The sequence below is a fragment of the Gymnodraco acuticeps genome, unplaced genomic scaffold, assembly GCF_902827175.1.
Source record: "Gymnodraco acuticeps unplaced genomic scaffold, fGymAcu1.1, whole genome shotgun sequence".
Classification (NCBI taxonomy): domain Eukaryota; kingdom Metazoa; phylum Chordata; class Actinopteri; order Perciformes; family Bathydraconidae; genus Gymnodraco; species Gymnodraco acuticeps.
In genome coordinates, this window is record NW_022991064.1 from 1338715 (window position 1) to 1346935 (window position 8221).

The window sequence follows — 8221 nt, forward strand, 5'->3', positions numbered from 1 at the left end:
TGCTCTGATTGGTTAGCTGGCCGGCTCTGTTGTGATTGGTCAACCTCTTAGAGATGTCCCGCCCCTTAGCCTATCACGTACAATGTGTTGGAGCACTAGCCAATAGGAGCGCAAGTGTTACGGAGTGATGTCACTTTGGCGCTGAAGTCTACGAAGGAGTCCAATGGAGGATCATCTTTATCTGCTAATGTGCAGAAACACCAGGTTTAACACAATTATTAGACATGCAAAAAAGGAGAATCTGTGCAGGATTTAAATGTTTAGATTATAAATAAATCCTCAAAGCTTTGCACTGATGGATAAAGATACAAAAAACAAAACAAAAAGCTGAAAACAGTCAAATGTCTCTAAAGCTTCAAAGTAAACCCTCGAGTCAGGTCGTACACTCGTGGGTTTCAATTTCCTGGCAGTGTGAACAAAATAAATAAAAGCATAATAAATGACTTGACAAATATGAATGTATTTTTAATGTCGGCCTGTAGAGTTGGGAGTGTCTTGCTTTGCGGTCCAGTCGGTGTATTACGCTTACAGTGCTGTGTAGTAAAAATCTGAATTATTGCGCCTTGAGTACACACCGGCGTCTTTGGTCCATAATGGTACAGTTGTACATACATGGCATTAGTATGTTATTGGAACGTTTGGTAGTGGGTCTGAAGCGGCACCGCCCACCACAGCTGAGCTCTGCACAACATCTGTCAACATCTCTTCTTGTGCGCACTCTTTTTAAATCTGCGATGGTTATTTCTCCTTGTGGACGGCAGCGTGTTGGTCGGTGTTTGTTCGGTGGTGATGGGCGCGTATGGTCTGTCTGTGGTTCTGGTTATTGGTGTTGTACACACACATTTGAAAAGATACCCATCAAACTTCTAGATCCAGACATCAAGGTCCATTTAAAGCCAGGGTGTGTAAACATGGTTGGTCGTGGGCACATCAGAATCAGAAAAACGTATTTATCCCCGGGGGGAATAAGAAATGATAAAATAACCACTATTTAAAGGATTTAGAGGTTTCTTTTATCGAAAACTAAGTCATTTTTGTTGATTAAGATGTTTAAATGTCTCGATTACTCAGTCCAAAATCCAAGGATAAATACTAACGCTTGATTTAAAACAGAAAATGGAAGGACCTCTCCATATTAAAGAAGCAAAAACATAATTTTTCCATGAAGAACTACTTAAACAATTATCAAAATAGATGGTAAATACTTTTCTAATCTGTGCTGCAATACTCTGAACTTGCAGTGATGATGCATTTCAGAGGTCGTTAAACACGGTAAAGATCATGTGATGCAGCAGAGACTGAGGTCTGTTGCTGAAGGACAGATGCTGAGGAGACTCTGGCTCTTTCTCTCCTCTGACAGGTGGCTTCATGCCCAGAAACTCCCTCTGAGGCTCTGCAGGAAGCTGCTGCTGCAACAACCGGTCGCTCCAATATACGTGTTCGCCTATATCTGCCTTTTGAGTAAAGTCAGATATTCCTCGGTCAATGTCGTCCCCTTTCAGTTTAAAGGAGGTTCGCTCCTGACTACAGCAAGTCACTCAGACTGTATGTAAATTACACATTTCTCAAGTTAACATACAACTAACCCAGGTGTCATTGTCTGCTGGGGCTCTGGACATGTCCCAGTGTAGTTTTGTCCACACTGCTTTTTTAGTTTTTTGTAATTGAAATCTTTATCGTCACATTATACACGGAAACAACATGCTGGTTACAACAACATTACAATCGCGTAACAAAAGGCCAGCAAGGCAATACAAAATAAAAAGCTAGGGATATGTCTTCATGTTATTATAATCTTGAAGATGTATCTATTAGCTATTGTTCCAGTCACATGTCTTTGTTTTGAGTCTTGTAGTCCACACTGCTTTTTTATTGTATCATTTGTAAAACACTTTGATTCGAATGTTATGAAGCTGAACATGAGCAGAACATGTCCTCTTTAAAATGTCTAGTCTTTAATCCATTGCTCTGATGTGACGTCACTCCAGGATTTTCTTCACACACACACACCGCCACATTCAACATGCACAACATCATGTGAAAGCCTCGATGCATCCTTAGCAAACAGCCCTCATGTATAAGTAGTAGAACAAGCACTACACGTGCATTTCGTGTTTTGTCCTCCAGCTGCAGGCGCTCACAGCCTGATTCGGCCCCAGGCTTTTACTTTTCCTGCGCTCTGTGAGGCTGAAGGTTACCTCTTCCTGCTTAAGTCTGCTCTGATGTAGATCACTGCTGCTAGAGATTATGTAATGGACGAGATGCAAAATAAAAAAAACACAAGGCTTCACTTTACAGAATTATGTTGAGAGAGATCATTTCTGCTGAAGTACAAAACCTTTGTAATGCATTACTGCACATACAATGGTAGAAAAACGGATATGAGCGAGATGAACCCTTTGCATGCATCTTCAAAAATAGCACATCATTTGCATTCAACCACTGCTTAATGTTAATGTATTATAGCTTGAGGTATTAAATGAATACTAAGCAAATTCCAATTCTGAACACAAAGAAATATTCCTGTTGAGGAAATGTGTTTGAAAGCACGATGCTCATAAGGCTGCGGAGAGGAAAACCTCCTGTGAAATTATTCAACACTGGCAGCTCTGTCAACTCCAGGAAAAGGCTGACAAGACAGATTTACTGAGCCAATATTAGTCTGAATGTCATACTTAAATAATATGACAACAAACCAAAATATGTTGAAAGCAGAAACCGCCTTTATTTTCAGCAGACGACGCCTCAATAAACAGTCATTTATCATAGATGGAAAGGAGATGAAAATATATTTTATTGCAAAACTTAATATGCTTCTATTGGCCATCACTCAAACACATTGTACAGTACGTGAGGGGCGGGACATCTCTAAGCGGTTGATCAATCTCAACAGAGCCGGCCAGCTAACCAATCAGAGCAGACTGGGCTCTGGTTTCAGACAGAGGGTGAAAAGAGGTGCTGCAGCACAGACAGTATGAGAAAAATAAAGAGCTTTTTGAACATTAAAGCATGGAGACACTACATACTGATATACACCTGAACTTCAGCAGGAGAGGACTCTTTAAAGTAGAGGCACTACATACTGATATACACCTGAACATCAGCAGGAGAGGACTCTTTAAAGTAGAGACACTACATACTGATATACACCTGAACATCAGCAGGAGAGGACTCTTTAAAGTAGAGACACTACATACTGATATACACCTGAACATCAGCAGGAGAGGACTCTTTAAAGTAGAGACACTACATACTGATATACACCTGAACATCAGCAGGAGAGGACTCTTTAAAGTAGAGGCACTACATACTGATATACACCTGAACATCAGCAGGAGAGGACTCTTTAAAGTAGAGACACTACATACTGATATACACCTGAACATCAGCAGGAGAGGACTCTTTAAAGTAGAGACACTACATACTGATATACACCTGAACATCAGCAGGAGAGGACTCTTTAAAGTAGAGACACTACATACTGATACACACCTGAACATCAGCAGGAGAGCACTCTTTAAAGTAGAGACACTACATACTGATATACACCTGAACATCAGCAGGAGAGGACTCTTTAAAGTAGAGACACTACATACTGATATACACCTGAACATCAGCGGGAGGGGACTCTTTAAAGTAGAGACACTACATACTGATATACACCTGAAAATGAGAGGACCTCTTTAATTCAGGCTTCTAACCAAAAACCTATTCAATAATCCATTATCTTTGAGGGGATTATCTATGTTAAAACAGGTGCATTTGAAAAAAATAGTGCAGTAGATTTAAAAAAACAATAAGCAGAGTTGAAAGAAGCGGCTTCAGAGGTCAGGTGAAGGTCTCAAAGAATACAAATTCAGCTTTAATCCAAAGGTCAGCACTAATGTGGGCTCCATGTACAATTCTTTAATTTCAGAGCTCTCTAAACACAAGGCAGAGACTCTTTTTTCTCCAGAGGAACTTCATCCTAGCGGCCGGTATTCCCTCAATGCTCCACATGTCTGCATAGAGAGAGTCAGTTAGGGGATATAGGAGTGTGTAGGGAGGACACACACACACGCACACACACACACACACACACACACACACACACACACACACACACACACACACACACACACACACACACACACACACACACACACACACACACACACACACACACACACACACACACACACACACACACACAGCTCTAGCAGGAACATGAACGCCGCGCTGTGTGGACATTTTCCAGAGCTGCTCTTAAACAGAGTAAATCCTTCTGACGTGTTTCCCCCAAATCACCTAAAAAATACTATGTTATAAGTCATGCATTCAACATCTTACAAAAACTACAAAAAGTATTGGCAAAAGTTGCTTTATTTGGCGTGAAAATGTACCCAAAGTAAAATTACATTTTGTGGATAATGCCCCATTTCAGAAATATGAAGTGACAGGATTATTGATGCATTCATGTGTTCATCACAGCTGGTAAAGGTGAAGCTAATTTGAATGACTTAATAAACCGCTGCTGGATATCTTTCCCTATAGTTATAGTTCAATGTTTAACTATTAGCTGATGTATGCTTTGAATACTTTCGGATAAATATGTACAGGTACAAATGACTTCCAAAACGAAGTGGAAAAAAACGAAGCAGCACAAAATGAAACTGGATTTCCTTTAAATATTTGTATTTCTTTATGTTCTTTTGTCAAAGTGGCGTAAATATGTGGAGATTATTATATAAAATATTTCAATTATTTTAACTAATTTAGTTCTATGCACCTTGTCACCAATTGTCTGTAATAATATTGAATCAGTTAAAACAATGTATTGTTTAATAAATGTACTTCGATCCATTGCACCACTTCCAACGCCGGACCCTTGACTTTTTTTTGTATCAAAATGCATCTGCACTGGCTCTCCACCTTCGCTTGAAAGTGAGCCCTGAATGGGGAAGCTGTGTTTAAAAAAAATATGAAGTAACTCCTCCGCCCTCTTTGCCCGGTCAAATATAAAAAAGAGAAAGCCCTCCACCTCTCCCTGCTCTGCCAGCTGTGCAGCCCGACACCGCTGCCAAAAGAAACACAACGCTGACGTCACCCTCCAAATAAGGAGCTGCTACTTCACTCTGACCTGAAAGAGAGATAGTAAAAGGTGGAGATGAACAGGGAGAAAGAGTCCCCTCCTCCTCCGTTCATTCATACGTACAATATACTCAGTTACCTGTTTATCAGCCCAGTGCACGTAGAGACTCCATTACCCCTCGTCACTCTCATTCATCCTTTTCTCTCTCTTTTTCCCGAATCCAGTCATTCACAATCGGAGGACAAAACACCACCACCTGCTACCAGGTAACAAAAACCATGTTCCCTCTGTCATCTGCAGTGATTACGGTGTGTGTGAGAGTGACGTGATTTGAGGGGATTTTCTCTTTGTTGTTGCTGCTACAATCGTGTATCCTGTGAATGGTGGAGAAATTAATCATTTGAGGAGACGTTTGGAATATTTTTGAAGCTGCAGTGTGTGTGTGTGTGTGTGTGTGTGTGTGTGTGTGTGTGTGTGTGTGTGTGTGTGTGTGTGTGTGTGTGTGTGTGTGTGTGTGTGTGTGTGTGTGTGTGTGTGTGTGTGTGTGTGTGTGTGTGTGTGTGTGTGTGTGTGTGTGGGTGTGTGTGTGTGTGTGTGTGTGTGTGTGTGTGAATGAAGGATGCGTATAGTGAGTTGTCCGTGGGCTGTGTGTGTATTAAAGCTCAGATTGGTAGTGAATGAGCTCCCTGTGCATCAAACGTCCTATGCTTAGCATGTTGTCGACCGGGGAGCATGTACACACACACACACACACACACACACACACACACACACACACACTTACCATGTATACATCACTTCAGGGGACATTACATTGACTTACATGCATTTCCTGGAGACTTATCCTAACCTTAACCATAACCAACACATGCCTAACCCTAACCCTTAACCTTAACCTAACCCTAACCCTTAACCTAACCCTAACCCTTAACCTTACCCTAACCCTAACCAAGTCTTCACCCTAAAATTAATGATTCCCCTCATGGGGACCTCCAATTTGTCCCCATAAGGGAGGCGAGTCCCCACACGTGACTGTGTAAACAGATTTAGGTCCCCACAAGTATAGTAATGCTAAGCCACACACACACACACACACACACACACACACACACACACACACACACACACACACACACACACACACACACACACACACACACACACACACTCCCAGAGGGCTCTCCTCTGTCCCCGGAGAGCGCCACGATCGGGCTGCAGACGAAGCTTCTGATTTTATAAGGTTTATTGTGCTGGAAACAAAACAGCAGATGAGGGCATTTGTTGCTCGGTTCAAACGAGTCTACGAGGCGGGGAAACAAGTTCAGATCAGCATGTTTTCATTGTGTTTCATCATGACATTATTAATGAAATTCCTTCTTTTTTTGCATCAACATCCTTAGGTATGAATGTCATTGTTGAAGTTGGGAGATATTTTCAGAAATCAATTGTTAAGAAGCTTATATTTTACATTTGTAAAGAGTTATGCTAATTTACAGGTTTGTATCAGTACTAACGGCCCGTCCACACGGCGGCGTGCGTTGAAGCTTCAACGATTCTGCCCATTTACTTTGAATGGGGTGACATCACGCTTTGCCGAACTGCATTGTGGGAGCGTTGCTTCGCTTTGCTCGCGTTGCTTCGCTTTGCTCGCGTTGCTTGCTTCAAAAGTTGAGCAATGTTCAACTTTTGAAGCTTCGGCGGAAGCGTCAGCCAATCAAATCATATGCCAGTACAAGCTCTAGTCAATCAAACCACGTGCTTGTGTGTCAGGGGCGGGAGATTCATGTGATTGGTTGTTGGTCGAGTTTCAGACACGCCCACCTGCAAGCTTCAACGCACGCCGCCGTGTGGACGCTGCGTTAGTGTCTCTCCTGGGACATGTCTCCATACTTTAATGTTCAAAAAGCTCTGTATTTTTCTCATACTGCCTGTGCTGCAGCACCTCTTTTCACCCTCTGTCTGAAACCAGAGCCCAGTCTGCTCTGATTGGTTAGCTGGCCAGCTCTGTTGTGATTGACATATGTTTACCCAAATGCAGCCTTTAAACCAGGAACACTTATGCCACATTTAATATTAGAAAAACAAAGAATGTTATATAATTAGTCTGATATCACTATATCTATTATAAATGGGAAAAAATGCCAAACCATATTTTAGATAACGGCACAATCTTCATTATTATAAATTATTGCCATTGTAGGTCTAGTTTAATACGACCCAAAGGTGGAAAGAAGGGTTTAAAATGTGCTGGATTTGTATAGAAATGATAGCTTCCTCCAGTTTTCTTTGTCATCCTCCGTGTATGCACTTCCCTTTCTAGTTTCCTCTTGGAAAAGAGTGGAGGAGTATCGGTGTGGAACGGATTTAAGACTCCCAAAGTATTGATTTCCTCTCCAAAAAAAGCTGTAGCTTCGAGGAGGGAGGCACCTTCGCCTGCCTGCCTGCCTCCCTCTGTAGTGGGTGAGGATGCTGGGAGATAAATTTAGCCTCCAGCTCTCCTTCCATCTGCTACCACATGGTTTAGGGCCGTTACCATAGGAACCACCGCTGGGTGCCCATTAGTGTGAGAGGAGGAAATTGACAAGATTTTTAAAAAGCCATTTATACAATATTCTCTTTCCGCGTGGCGGTGTGTGAATGGATAAAGCGTTTATATAAGAGAGTTGTTTTTTTTACTCAACTTGAGGTTTCAGTACCTGTTCACTCTGCAGATTTTAACTGATGCCCACACTGCAACGACATCAGAACATTACTTTATTCTGTGCTATTATATACTATAGCAGCCCCTACAGATTTGTGGATGTTCACTGAATACACTATACATTTATATACTGACATATTGATCATATAACGGGCATATTTTTTCACCTATCATACGTTCCTTACTAAAGGCTGGTGATGTCCTAATGTCTTTAGCAGGAATTGATTGTGTGCTAGTTCTATGAACCTCTGATTAATTTGTATTCATAGGCTGTATATAAAGATTGGATTCAGTTAGCGTGACATCACCCATTGGTTTTCTAGACCAGTGATTCTCAAATGGGGGTACGCGGACCCCTGGGGGTACGTTGGGGTACTGCTGGGGGTACGCGAGATTAAAAAAAAAAAAAAAAGTTAATTAAAAAAATAATCTTAGTAAAATAAGTTAAA